The sequence below is a fragment of the Danaus plexippus genome, chromosome 17, assembly GCF_018135715.1.
Source record: "Danaus plexippus chromosome 17, MEX_DaPlex, whole genome shotgun sequence".
NCBI classification, from domain to species: domain Eukaryota; kingdom Metazoa; phylum Arthropoda; class Insecta; order Lepidoptera; family Nymphalidae; genus Danaus; species Danaus plexippus.
The window spans coordinates 5024390-5041078 of NC_083548.1; positions in this window are offsets into that span (position 1 = coordinate 5024390).

Consider the following 16689-nt stretch of genomic DNA (forward strand, 5'->3'; position numbering starts at 1 on the left):
AAGATGGGTCACAATGTCACTACACTTCATAGAATCGTGTTATTATTGTATTAAAATTGAGTTTTTTTTTTCAATTTTCATTTGTTTCAATTTAAATTGCTTTCAATCAATATTGTATTCAGGTATATTACAAATTAATTTCATTGCAATTCAATTTTAACGTTATGCTAACATATAACTCTGGAGCTTTTATCTTCCAAGATGACAATCTCATTAGTTTATCTGATATTTCGAGTTTTATTTTATTATAGGGTGATCATGTCATGAGACCATCACGTTACTGATGCGGCGCCGAATAAAGAGCGATAACACATTTCGTTAATATTTATCAAAAATGTCATATCTGCGATGAATGATTCGCCCCGATTTAATAGTAAAATAGATCTGTAAACAAGTCGTAATATAGATATATATAGATAGTAGATTCTTTTAATACTCATATTACACAATATTAACTTGCGTTACTAATATGACACCTATGCTTAAGGGTAACGAATGAAAACTGCTAACTATCCGTACGTAGTTAGTTGAAAACTTAGATTACGCATACACATGGTAAATTTCTTATTCCTTATATTATAACATCATAGTTTGCAATGCTGTCCTTCAGGTGATGGCTGTGATGGACAAAGAAACATACTTACAGAGAGCGTCTCGTAAGAGGTTATTACAAAAATATCAATATACAAAAACCACTACACAATTTTTAATGTTATTTTTAGATAATGTATATTTTTTTAAAACACTGGATTTTAATAATGATGAAGTTTATTTGATGATGATATATTTTAACTAATTTTTAGTGTCGCTTAACCTTATAGGTTTTAAGGTACCAATGCAAACCTTTAACAAATGAGAAATTTCGTTCAATTCAAATCGGACGAATTAATCAGTGATCTCAAGCACTACATTAAACATTTCCTTACTAAGTTAAAAAAATAGGAACTTTATTATAATTTAAACATTATTGGTAAAAAAAATATGTAGGTATTCTATATTTTATTTATGTCCACCTCATTGATTTCCCAGACAAGTGATACAGTAAGCATTGATATATTAGAATTTTAGAAAATAAATTTGTGAGAATGGAATTGTTGTAAATCTGTGACGAACAATAGACAAAGGATCCAACGTTCCTACATTTGATGTAAATCCGGTACTTATTATGAATGCAAAGCACTTGGAAAAGCGCTGGCGGCTACCAAAAACTCATTCACCGGTACAAAATTGAGTTAAACCACCCCACAGCAACTCGCTTTTCAGATAAACTGATCTTCTCCATGTTCCAATACCAAAAGTCCTAAATTATTACAGTTTTATTAAAAAATAGACCTAAGTACGTTCAAAATAAAGTACATCATATTGTTATTCCACTGCTTTATGTAGGAAAAGATTCTCTTCGTTGGAATATAAAACTTATGTCGTCTAGTTAAGTCATACTTCAGATACTTTTCCGAATAAATAACAAATACACTGAAAAGTTATCAGTGGTGGTTGCCTTTGAAGAGGCGCTTCTGCATGCAAATTTTTAGGGGTGGTTGAAATTGACAATTTGCCGAGCAGAGGTTGTAAATACCGTAGCGACTTATTTGGTTGAATATAACTTTTCAAACTTTTTGAAACGTTTAGTATCCTAATTTTTTTCCTAATATTTTTTTCACATAAAGCGTCATCTTTGGGAAATTTTATATACTATTTGCAAAACAACATGATTCTATCGATTGATCGATCTATTAATATTACTATCGCTAGATGGCGCTCGCGATTATTAAATAGCGACAACATTTTTGTAATAAGAAGTACTTAAAACATGTTTTGTAATCTTAAATATGTCATATACATTCATATTATACATCACTAGGTTATTAAAAATATCTAATTGCGACTAACACATATTTGACTACAACGCCCTCTGTTATAATTCGTTGAGAAGATATCGATTGTAGATCGCATCTGCATAGTTTGTTTTAAAATAGGTAAGTTTCGTATACTCTAGATGGCGTTTAGCTTCCTATTGTATTTATTTAATATTTTTGGGGCCTCTTAAAATCTCTTTAGTTTTATTGTTTAGTATTTTTGAATAAAGATTTATTTGAATATATATTCAATAGTAGGTTATTCACATTAATTCTGATATCTGAAGTCGGTGAAAAATATAAAAAGGATTACATTTTGTATAAATGCGATTTTATTTAAACCCATAAGACAAAACTGAACGATCCTTATAACCATCGAGTTAAATAAGTCTGATATGAAATTTTTATTGTGAATAAATGAAATTTATTTATATTTTTATGTAGATTATTTATTTATGTTTTCTTACGTAATATTGTTAAGAAAATATTAACGCTGAACATAAGCCTCTCTTAATTTAAGGGCTGAATATTGAAATTAGTGAAAAGTCCTTAAATTATTATTTAACATATGAACTTGCAGAAAGTGTGTCTTAATAAATATTGGTCATTAAGATTCACATAGTTTGCAATGAAGTAATTTAAATAGGTTGTTCTACGTAATTATTTCATATATATATATATATATATATATATATATATGAAATAATTACATATATATATATATATTACAAGTGGTTCGCTGAATTATCTGCCGAATATACGTATTTGGTGTGTTTTTCCTATTTTATTATATTAATTTTAAATACAGAGTTAAGCCGAATATATAAAAACAATGATTTTATAATGAAAGATTTTATTCTTGGTATCATAGCAACGGAATAGCCGATGGTGAAACAAACACTTACTTATTACTTATGTATACTGTTTGATTAAATAAATCAATATTATTCCAGTTTGTTTTTATTTACACAGGGCAATGCCCTTTTATTAATCAACCCAATTAAATATACTTATGTAATACATATTTAAAATCTAAAAATGCTAAACTGCGATGCAAGAAAACAAGACTGCTCTGTGAGGAAACAATATTGTTCTTCTTTGTAAATATTTCTTTCTTTGGAAAATAATCACTAGCAATACATAGTGGTAACTGAAAAATATAAGAAAATTTGGCAAAAAATTCCAGGTTTTCAGATAGGATAGTACCTACTTCATATATTGCTAAGATTTTCTGTACAGGTGGTTTCAGAAATATGCAATTACATTGCCCATTATTGCTATAAAAGTGGGTGGCACATGAAAACTTACTAAACCATCTTGTTATAACCTGTTGATAAAGCCAAAGTTAACCAAATATTTTTTTAATATAATTGAAGCAATATTTATATATATACTCGGTAGATATTTATATAATACATTTAATATTACAATCACAGCATGTATTACCTAATTTGATGTCAAACACGTTATTAGCTTAATTCCGGTGTTTATGTGTTTGCCCGCGGCGGCCCGTTTTCATTACCCGGGCTTCATTACCGGAGCTGTCGTAAATGACTGTGGGCAAATTGAGCGGTTCATCCGGTCAATATACGGACTACTCACTATGTTCGTCTAGTAATTACAATTACTATAAAAGCTTGCTGTTAGTGGGCATATCAAATTTATGTGACAATGATATATTGAGCATAATCCTTATGTATGGTTAAGGGTGAAAGTCATATCAAAACATATAGTTTCGTATGCGATAACACAATATTAAAAAGAAAGATACATTTTTATTACATATAATTATTACAAGCTTCTCTTCTGGTTTGAATATTTAGTAATAAATTTTTGTACAATTCGCCCCATCCTTTCTATGAGATGACCGGAGACCTCGATTACTCTTTATTGGATTTCTCCTAACACGTATGTATGTTTGCACGTGTCAGCAATAAAGCTATAATGAAACTGATTAAGTAGCCTTACCTCACACAGATTTATTACAACATACTCTGAAGGTTATTGTTTACTGTACGCGGCATAGATAATTAATAGATGTTACTTTGATTTACTTTATACGTAGAATAGATACCAAGCTATCTGTATATATAATTCTATAGATTAAAATATTTATATACTGTAATACATTACCTAAAAATCATGAAAGTAGTTTAATGTTTGTTTGAAATTACATTATTTAATTGGAAGTAGAGAAGAACTATCCATTTTAAAACTAACCATATTTCGTAAATATGGTTTTGTATTCGATTATATATACATACTTATATATACTGAGTTTGTGTGTATTGGAAAGCTTTCATCTAAAATGTTAGAGCAATTCATTATACGATAAGTCCCAATGAGATTCTTGGTGTGTACCTATAAAGTGTACCTAGTATGTACTTATACAATGTAACGAGACAATAAAACAATTCAATCAATAAAATTCTTTAAATGTCTATTATATTTTTTTTATTTTGAAATTTAATTTGTTGTTATTTGTTTTATAACTAGGTGCCTATACAACAATACTTACAAAGGGCAAGTAAAATCACAAACATTTACTTTGTTATTAATTATTTCCGTGTATAGAATTTATTTCTTCTTAAAAATGTCAAGGTAGTAAAAATAATAGAATTTTGCTAAGCTCTACGTATAGCTTATTATGTATTATATAAATCACCCTCTATAGGGGTGCTTATCAACCCCGACCCTCTCATTTCACCCCTGGGCGTGGTCTCAGCGGGGCGCGCGCATGCTCCGTGATTGAAAGATGGCATAAGATCCTTCAAGATAAAGCAATGATAGCGATGTTGATTGTGATATATATATTTTTTAATTTATCTTAAAAAATAATCAGTAAATTACTCGTGTTTCGTTTGTATAACTTTGATCTAAAATGTTTGCTTCCATATCACCGTTTTTTTTTTATGATTGTTCTACAGCTGAAATAAACTGGGTATTCATCGAAGATAATATTTAAATGCTTGACGGTCTCTCGCTAAATTGTTTTTATATAATATAAATAATATTTATAATATAGATTTACAATATATTTTATGTACCTTAAGTTTCAAATATCGTTCAAATGTAAAAGCCCGTTTTTTAATATCATATTCGTATCAGGCCTTCGTTTTAACGTTAAAATGTATTTTAAGTAACAGAAAGAACAAGTATGCTTATTGTAACTTACACTACACTGCACATGGAGCGTTGCCAGTTTTTGATTCATAAATCTCACATTATTGTAGTATAGTAGTTTAGTTTAGTTATGGGATACTGGAAACTTTTCGTGTGTGGTGTGCTGATGAGACCCTAGAATAAGCTTAGTGCCTCTGGGTTTGGTACCATGAGTTACCATATAAGGTATTTGAGTATAAATAAAATTAATATCAAGCTGTTTTCAGCCTACAAGCCCGGTTTACAAATTTTTCACACAAATATTAAGTTTCATGTACACAATAATCATGCAATTAGAAGGCAAACTGTGTATAGTCATTTGCATTTTAATTGATTCCGAAGCTACCTAACTCGTCCCATAGATAGAAACAGATACCTATGTACCAAATATTAAATTATTTGTCGTATTATTAGTACACCTGCTTCCTAAGAGTAACTGTGTGGGTACATGTAAATAAATTATAATTAATAGGAATAATTTTTTCAGTAATTTCTGCTGCGAAATGGCGTCTAATATATAATATATAAATAAATATAGTTAAAACATAGGTGTGGCTAACTTATATTAAAAATACGTAAATGTATGAGAATAGATAGATGTAAATATTCTCAGTTTTTTTGTATATCCCTTTCTTGAACTCGGACAGAGAGTTACGAAGTTTTTATAAGTAATGTCCTTTGTATTGTAAGAAACACGTACATAGGTACTAAAGATACTACATTTTAATAACACTTCAATAGTATCGCTAAAAGATCTAAATAATGAACAGTTCCATTTAGTTATTACTACCTAAGCCAAAACCTTGCCAAAAGACGTTAGTATTATAGACATTTTAAGCTTCAAAAGGACCTGTATTCTATAGTATAATCTAGACCATACTGTTGACTGTGACAAAAAAAAATATAACTTTCCTCTTTGTGACCGTCACGCGACGCGAGTCACTTACCAGCCGTTTGTTTTTTTAGGCTGCCTCGTGCTCGATAAAATATTTTTTGTGGCGGTAGCAGGAGAGAGAAGTGGCGTTATCGATGTATTTGTATCGATAGTTTTATTATATATTATTATGTTAGTAAAATTTGTCTGTTATTTTTATTTTTCAAAATTCAAAGCATTTAATTTAAAAGTCAGAGTATTTTTTGAAGTGAAACTTCTTATGTGACTTCCAACAAAGTTGCATTAAACGTTTGACACTCTTGGGGGGGGGGGGGGCGACAAAAAGAGACAGAGCGAGAGGGAATGCGTGCGCTCGAACACATACGGAAAATCAATTGTGACTTGTAAGTAATATTAACAAAGTTTGTCTTAAGCAAACACTAAAACTTCTTTAAAAAAAATCTACGCCTTCCTGTTTTCATTCCAACATAATGAAGTTTCACTTCTATTACGTGGAGGGACTCCACGCATAATAATTTTTTGTGTACATGCTAGCAAATTATTTATTATATTTTAGTGCTTCAACGCGTTTTATTATATCATTTGAGGCTTCCGTCCCATGCTTCAAAGTAATAACATTGAATTATTAACATATTATGAATTAAGCAAATCGGTAATTTAATGATACGATATTACTTATACCGAACGGTATGCTATATAATGTATATGTCCTATTACTGTAGGAGGTTCATGAGATATTTTTAAATTTCTAAAACAAATGTAATCATTATTACACTTATTTAAAGAGATGAAGGCACATTATTTTCTATTTAATGACATTAGACAATGAAGAGAAGTAAAATTTAATAATCTCTAACACAACTCTCTTCTTCATGGAAATTTTGAATAAATTGAATGGCTGTATAAAAATTATTCATACCATAAGTAATAAAAGTAATCAATATGTATTTATTATTCTTATTACTTTTATTTTTATTGATTTCATATTCGTAAATATATACGTTTTAATATAACATTAATAAAATTTACGTAAAATTGTTTTACCTACCTATAAATATATAGTTAAATCAGTTAAAAAGAAACAGAAATTCAGAGAAAGTTGTATGAATAAATATTTTTTTTTCAAAATAATATCGATATCAAGACAAAAATAGACATACGTCACTAAACGAACTTGTTCTTTTTGGTAGATGATATGCCATTGTTTGTGGAGAAAGACAGGTATATTTATTATTCTTATGTTAAAAGGAGATAGAATAAGAAAGCATTTCAAAGGAAGTAAATGGCGTCCATTTCTCATTTCAATATAATGAAGGCTATTTCAGCAATTTTAAGACATTAAAATAATGTCATTACATCAAATTAGATTTAATTTATGCGAAGCGTAGGAGATATTATGCTGAGAGGGATAAACCACAGTATTAGTAACACGTTGTGAATCCTCTTATAAGAAATTAAAAAATCTCATTAGTAATACTTAGCAGACATTACTTAGTGCTTTAATCATTATCGGATTTAAAATAAAATACAACAATACTACAAATTACCTTTACATCTTTATAAAGGAAGATAATTTTCGTAGAAGTTAACAGAAACTTAACAAAACCTTTTTGTATTCAAATAGTAACAAATAGACTGTAATATAAATCGGTTTTCCAATGCATCAAAAATAATTTCAAAAACTATTAATGAAGGAAACATCCTCGTCTTCATTTAGTACGGTATAAGATTGTTTTGATTTATTATTTTAGCTCATACATGGAGCTAGGCTTACCACATCGTCCTACAAAATATGGTTTTCAGTTACTATACACATTACAAATATCAGGTTTAATTAATACTTATCTAAAAGTATATAAGCTAATGAATTAATGTAATTATCAAAAGAAAAAGAAATACATGATTTACATTAATATAATACTAAAAAAAACAAGTAAATAGTCTATTTTTAAATGCAAATCAGTGGATAAAGAAGATATAATAAACAGTTTTGTGATATTGTAACTTATGTATTATTTTTACGAATGTTATCGAAACAGTAAATACAGAATCCCTTATCTAAGGTGTAACATGGAGTTAGTACGCAAGCTGCAGCGCTGGCGGTCTGGACTATAAAGAGACAGAAACCGGTTCTCACTCGATACAGCCATAACGTAGTATACTGCTCTATAATAGAAATGGTCAGTTGGTGGAAAAAACTGATTTAACTTATTTAATTCAACTGATAATTGATGATAGAAAAATGCATATGTCATTATGCTTTGTATATGTCGCGCCGACAGCCTTCTCGTATCGAAAATATTCCTTTTCGTGTATTCTTTCATTATAATTGTTTTCAAATTACCCACTTCACCGATGTTAATAACTTTATTAATACATCAGGTGATTAGTTTCTTCCAAGTACCCACAATTGTAATATAGAATTTACCATATAAAAGTCAAAGCATAATCGTACTGAATTCATTCTACATTGGTCGCTCTTAAGAGCCACAGTGGTAGAATCTCTGCTACACAATTCTTGACATTCATTGTAAGAATTTGTTAGCAATAAACAAGTATCATTTTGAGTAAAGACTATCTTTGCTTCAAAATGGAAGCCTGTCCATCGTCATCGGTACTTAACGCCCAGACTCGAAGTCCTTTTAAAGGACTAGGGTCTTGGCCAAGGTTCCACGAGGATCCCCGCGCTCTCACATCAGAAGCAGGGACGTCTTACGCCACACTTTTAACCGCCGGATCGTCTACATGAAATCGCCTGGTTCAACATACAACTCTGCACGTTTTTGAAGACTCAAGAACCATTGCACCACAATTTTTGAGATGAAGACAAGACATGGGGCATCTTGTTTCCTATTGAGGAACCAGAATCTTTGAACGAGTAGGAAGTACGAAGGAAAGTAACTTCCTTTCTTCAAGAAGTTCGAAAACATATGGCGAAGAGTTACCAACGACAAATTAAGTCAAAAAAAATGCCGTTTTTGGAAGCTGCTATTGAAAATACAGGTGACAAAAATTAAGCATAGAATTATGAACGTAAGTACTCATTCCTTACCTAAACTGATTTTTCTAGCTGCCACTGCAAGATTAAAAAGTCGAGTTAACGATGGTTATCGCAAGGAACCTCCCATTTCACTTCAAACTATTATTAAATCTTATCATTTTATCATCGGATCGGGCTTATTTTGCTATAGATGCAAACAACATCACCCTTAGGATGCTACTGCAACAGTAATGTCAATCGCTAAAGATATTTCCTAGCAATAAGTGAACATAGCAGTCCTACATTCACCACTATGGTAAAATAAGTTCAAAATTTATCTCTTATTGCCCTTTTTGATAGTGGTACTGGTTGTGCCGTTATTAGAGCATCTTTAAAAAAAAATAAAAAATAAAAAAATCCTTGGTCGTCAGTTACTAACGAACTAGATGGAGTCGGTTCGGTTCTGGTCATATTCCTTTCGGATAATACTATAATCAGTTTATTTGTCTTGTCAGTTCATGAGCTTTCCGTTGAGATGTTCTTGGGAACAAATTTTTAGAGAAAAATGGCCTCACCGTTATTGTTACATATGGGGCTGGTATTGGTTTCGTTCTTAAATATGATCCATTTAAAAACTTCAACGTAGTCATTCATAAATGTTGATTCAGACTTATAGACGTAATAAATAATACTTAATACCTTAGACGAAAATAAATCATCTGCTTGCTCTTTTTGGACAAATGTTCGTCGGTGGCTTCGGTAGTTTTTCGAATAATATTGAGTGCTCTTTCTTCAAAAAAGTATGTTGAATATCTCTGTAACTTAATTTCAAAGGGAAAAGTGCGTCCCGGCTGACAAAAAGTAAAAAATTCTATAAAATCTCCCTATTTCCAGAACCATTAACCAAGAAATACAATTCAACGGTCTTGCAGGGAGTTTTAGAAAGTTTATTCCCAATTTCTGTATACATCATAACGCCTTAACCAAGAAAAGTAAAATTGGAATTCGATGATTCACGAACAAGAGATGACTCGTAATATGATAATATAATTCCTAACAGCTGAGCCTGTTCTCTCCATATTTCAAGAAAACGCTTCTATAGAAACATATGTCGAGGCAAGGTCTCTTGGTTATAGGGCAGTACTCATTCAAGTCCTAAAACAAAAGACAGCATGCTGTCGATTATAGGAGAATACGAACTACTGATGCTGAAAACGGATACCATTTGTAGGAGCTTTAAACTCGCGTAGTGGTCTTCGTCATTAAATATATTCACTCTTTTTTTATAGTTGATAATTCAAATCCTTAACAAGACTTTGACTCCTTGAAAGCATCTAAGTATAAACGAGTTCTTCTTTCACGTATTCACCGTTGGTGAGATTTCCTTCATAATTTTGATTTTGGTGTTGAATATAAGAAATGTGATAGACTACAGAATGCTGACTTCGGTCCGAATCTTGTCCATTTTAAAGAATCACTGGTGAATTTTATTACCCTCGGGTCATAATATGGATGAAAATGTTTAAGTTTGTCAGTATCAAGACAACTCAGATTGCTTCCCATACCAAATCACTCTTCGGCATTTGAAGTCATCCGCGTGTACGTTGCGAGTAAACTTGGTATACCAAAAGAAATATAATCGTTGACAGGGGTAGTGAGTTGTTAGGAGAGGTTAAAACTTTCTGTGATCGTTTTGGAATTAGTATTTACTCCGTATAGCCAGGTATTAGCCGAGCAAATGGATCAGTAAAGTGCTTCAATCCATCTTGAAAAATTGTTTCGTGTTGATCAAGAAATTGGTAACTTCTGAATGGCATATTGCATTGGACTTTAGCTAACGTTAAAATTTTACAAGTCATAAAACATTAGCATTTCTCCATTAACTTTACTGACACGACGTCATCATTGCTCCATTATCATCACTGCTCCATTAGAATATCTAAATTTTATAAACATAGATGGGAATATAACATAAGACCTAGGTCTTGGCGAACCCTAAGAGATTTAATAATAACCGTTATTTTTCTAAGCATGTTACAGGAAGAGGAAAACCACGAAAAATTGCTAAAAGCAACTAACCCACACGAACGGATGGCAGTGTCGCAGATTGATGAGTTTGATGATAACAAGCTTACGAATACCAACTGAAACAACATCTACCAAATTCTCCAAAACTTTACAGGTTCTCTGACACGTACAGGATATGCACATCACACCTACAAGATTCTACAAAACGATGTCATGACACGTAGTGCATGCACATCACATCTACAAAATTCTACAAACCGATGGCATGACACGTGTAGTGTATGCACATCACATCTACAAAATTCTACAAACCGATGTCATGACACGTAGTGCATGCACATCACATCTACAAAATTCTACAAACCGATGGCATGACACGTGTAGTGTATGCACATCACACCTACAAGATTCTACAAAACGATGTCATGACACGTAGTGCATGCACATCACATCTACAAAATTCTACAAACCGATGGCATGACACGTGTAGTGTATGCACATCACATCTACAAAATTCTACAAACCGATGTCATGACACGTAGTGCATGCACATCACATCTACAAAATTCTACAAACCGATGGCATGACACGTGTAGTGTATGCACATCACATCTACAAAATTCTACAAACCGATGGTAAGATACGTGGAGTGTATGCACATATAGACGTCTCCAAAATTCTAGTCGCATCCTTACATCTGAATATTTCTAGAAATTGCTTTAGAATTTCGATTTGATTTCGAAGTCACAATATATTATGAGAACTAGACGTTGGCGCTGAGCACGCACCAACCGTCAGTATGGCCGTGTCGCGCCGACAGCCTTCTCGTATCGAAAATATTCCTTTTCGTGTATTCTTTCATTATAATTGTTTTCAAATTACCCACTTCACCGATGTTAATAACTTTATTAATACATCAGGTGATTAGTTTCTTCCAAGTACCCACAATTGTAATATAGAATTTACCATATAAAAGTCAAAGCATAATCGTACTGAATTCATTCTACATTGGTCGCTCTTAAGAGCCACAGTGGTAGAATCTCTGCTACACAATTCTTGACATTCATTGTAAGAATTTGTTAGCAATAAACAAGTATCATTTTGAGTAAAGACTATCTTTGCTTCAAAATGGAAGCCTGTCCATCGTCATCGGTACTTAACGCCCAGACTCGAAGTCCTTTTAAAGGACTAGGGTCTTGGCCAAGGTTCCACGAGGATCCCCGCGCTCTCACATATAAATTGTATAAACTAAATTCATTGGCAAAGAAATTGTATTTAAAATCGTAAAAATTAAAAAAAAAATCTTTTGCAAGTATGAGCTCAATATAATAAAAAACGTGTGAATAACAAAGCTCTGATTTGTTTCTGTTAATTTAATAATAATTTAAATTTTTAATATACAATATTTTAGTTAAATCGTACAATTAAATTAAAAGTAAAAGTTAATGAAGATATTTACTATATAATAAATCCAAAAGTTTGTTAAAAGATCACTCAAAAAAATGTAGGAGTAAAAATATCTTTAAAAACTTTGCATTTTTATTATTATGTGATGGAGTTGCTTCCTATAAATCTTATTTATGACCTAAGAAATTTCGCAGGATCGGGAATCGTTTGGGTAAAATTTTAAACTATAGCGGTCGATCACTGAATACTAATTGCATTGGGATTTTTTGTATGAAAGTTAAAAATTTTTGACTATAATAAATGTAACGTGTAACTCCGAGTTTCCGTACAACAGGGAGAAATCCTGAATAAATAACTTGGAATTTTGATTAAAACTGGGCGAGCAATATAAAATTTTAAATTTAATTACAGAGATTTTTGACTTAAAGAAAGAGCGCTGACTCTGCCGATCTCTCAGATAGTCTCTAAAAACAAATATAAATATATATATATATATTTAGTATGGATAATTGTGCAATACAGACACAAGAAGTTCTTTACGTCTTCTAATCCGTAACAGTGTAAAGACTAAACACACTATTTCTCAAATGCATGTAAATAGACTTTAAAAGTATGTTATTTCATAAACAATTTACAAAATATAAACAATGAGTTCAAGCACACATTAGAAACACAAAAGCCGTCGTGCAACAATGCCAACATCATCATTCAAAACGATTCTATTCAATATCAATTAGCGATAAGTTTTCGTCACGAGCACATCTGTTGTAATTGTTCGCTTAAAAATTGCACCACAACCTTTCACGAGATTTATCTCAAATCTACCGACGATTGCCGAAAAGAGCCGAGCGTTCGCGTGTCATTGTGCACTGTCTTCCGAGCCGATAAAAGGGTCCCCTGCACCGTTTTAATTAGGCAGTAGAATGTATCGGGCGCTTAAAACACCTAGGGCTTTCACAATATTTTTTCAAGCGTTAATCGTAATTCTGGAAGAATAATAACATTTTTTTTAATTCTTCTAGACTAGCATATCTCTTTAAAAATATTGATAAAAACATATAAACAAACGACAATTAAAATTAATACCTCTCATTATAGAATAATTGGATTATTTGAAACAACTTTTCCATTTTTTTTTTAATTTTGACGTAAACTTTTTATGAAGTTACAACCCTAGCACATACCAAAGTCGAAGTCGCCTGCGATCTGCTGTCCGGTGCAGTTAAGATAATTCGTTGTGCTCGGTTCAGATAAAGACCTTAATGATATATATTTAAGGATTATTTTGAAATGTAGAAGAAGTAATTCAAATAATAGGACGGCAATAACGCATTTCACTATAGGCCTTATGGCATAATGCGTAAAGATAGCAATATCATGAATTAATGTTTTGTACACAGATGTTGTATATAGAACGCTGATAGAAACAACTGTAGTAATTATTATCCTTATAAAAGATTTTCTTTTTGTAAAAAAATTCCAAAAAAATATAACATCGAAAATATTTATTTGTACAAATTATTATTAATATTTATTAATATCTTTGAATTATTTAAAATTTTTCACATGTTAGTTGTAATTATATTTCATTAAATTTAATATTATTATTATAGTCTATAAATACTTAATCGATTTTTTTTTACTCGTTTATATCGACCGATGGGTTTATACTTTAAAGATAATAAATATTCTATATTGTAATTATTCAAAATATCTTAAAACTAATTTACTCAAACGATAAAACGTATAATTATGTTGCTCTATGTCTATTTATGTTGGATGAATATATATGCATAGTCCAAGTAAGCGGCGTCGACTACATACGAAGCGTTTTGCGTTTTTCAATCAATAACCCACGTTAATACAGTAATACTGTAATGTGCGAAGGCTTGTGAATGAAAAACTGTTAACTTTTTGTGTTAAGTGTATCTATGCCAACACGGACTAAAGATACTCTGATGATGTTCTCGCCAGCAAACATAATCAAACGCATTTTAAAAGTCTGTACAACAAAGTGGATGCTTTCAATCTAATATTTATGTTATTGTTTCATAATGGTGTTTATTCTTAAAAATTACAGTTTTTTTTTTGAATTTTTTTTTTATATTTTCTAACAATTTAACATGGCGTGTCTTGAAGCTGTAACATTTCAAAGAAAAAAAATTCAAACTGATTTTTTTATCTGTAAGTCAACAATTTTCACATAAAGTACCATAGGTCTTAGAGATGTTTATCTATAAGGTAAATCCTAACAAAATTATAATCTTAGTCATCGATGGAAATGTTGAAAGTTTCTCTTAAGCTTACCGTCTACATACATAATATTCTTTGAAGTCTTATTGCTCATGAAGTGTTATGTATGCAGTACAAGTATTCTTATTAAAGAATTTTGATCACCAGTTCGGCTTTAATTCATGATATACGGCATGTTAGATGTGCCTATAAGAATTTTATGACTCATTTTAATAACTTAAGCATATTTTGTTCGCATAGAGGAAATTTATTTGTTCAAATGAAAATTATGTTTGAATTTTATTCGGGCGAGGCATAAATCATTAGAGAGATATCATTTTACTTTTGCAATTTATTTCAAAATTCATAGTTATATATTCCTAAGTTTTATTTCGTCTCGTGTGTCACATTGTAATGTTTTCGCATCACGTCCCGCGGTAGATTACGGGTTTCCCACTCGCTTTATTTAAAACTACACGTTATATTTTAAATTCAGCACACGTGGTCGATTTACGATTACGTTCAAATCCGGGTAATATTGTGAATAACGTTTTCGTGAAAATCGATTGCAATAGACAGAGTTACCCATACGATTTTTTCCATAATTATCACATAATTTGTATGTCCTAACAAAACCCAATTAAAAATTATTGGACTTTAAATAAAAGACTTTCTGTGATCCAGACTTCTGGCCCGTTTTGGAAATTTTGGTGTGGCTTTACCAAACAATCTATAATTCAGTAAGTCTCATTATAATGTAATCCCACAACCCTAGACAAAAAAAAAAAACAAACAGCCATCCTTTCAGATGTCAGAAATATGTATTGAAATGACGAGCAGACACTTGAATTTGATTTATGTGTATGTATGCATTCCTTATAATTGAAGTCGGTCAAACAAGATCAGATTCACACCTGGCATAAGCTGAAAATAAAAAAATGATACCGATAAAGTAACGACTATGGAACACTAAATAATTCCAATAAATATTTTTAGAAGTATCAGTTTATCGACTGCATTTTTTAGCGTAATTTTTTAAATTATTGTTTGCAAGCTAAAATATTTATGAGCTTAAAGCTTAAAAATATATTTCTTAATTAAATAATGTATTCAAGTTGTGAAATAAAATTTTAAAATATACATAAAAGTAAAAATAATTTAGAGGAACATAAACCTTTTTCAAAATGACAAAAAAAATCTATTTAGCAAAAATTATAATACCTTAAGATTATTTTTTTACACTGATTATATGTAATTACTTTTGATTTGAACACAAATAAGTTGCTTAACAGAACTTTTGACATATAAATTTAAAGTGTTTTAACAAATTGTTACAAAAATTTTGGTGATAATACCTAAAATTTGTGGCTGTTATCTGTAAATATATGTTTTAAATTGTTACTAAACAAAATTGTATAAAAAATTCTTACTTCGCATGTGAATTTACCGTAAACATGTAGGTAATAAGACTATTTAAATGTGATAGTAATTTCTACAACAACAATTATTATCAGTCTTGATATTCTTTTATTTATCTATTGTATACGTACTATAGCGGTAGCCCGACTAATCTGTCCGATCTTTAAAATTCAATCAAAGAAATATATGTATATCTTCTCTAATGTAATAAAAACTATTACAATTATAATAAATTGTTTGTACTATTTAAGATTAAATCCTTCTCCTTCCTGTCAAACTTTTTTTATATTTTTCTATTAATTTCAGGTGGGGAAGTTTCTAGTGGAAACAATTTTATAGTATTCAGTGACATGTTTCTTTAAGATTGTTTTTTTACACTGATTATATGTAATTACTTTTGATTTGAACACAAATAAGTTGCTTAACAGAACTTTTGACATATAAATTTAAAGTGTTTTAACAAATTGTTACAAAAATTTTGGTGATAATACCTAAAATTTGTGGCTGTTATCTGTAAATATATGTTTTAAATTGTTACTAAACAAAATTGTATAAAAAATTCTTACTTCGCATGTGAATTTACCGTAAACATGTAGGTAATAAGACTATTTAAATGTGATAGTAATTTCTACAACAACAATTATTATCAGTCTTGATATTCTTTTATTTATCTATTGTATACGTACTATAGCGGTAGCCCGACTAATCTG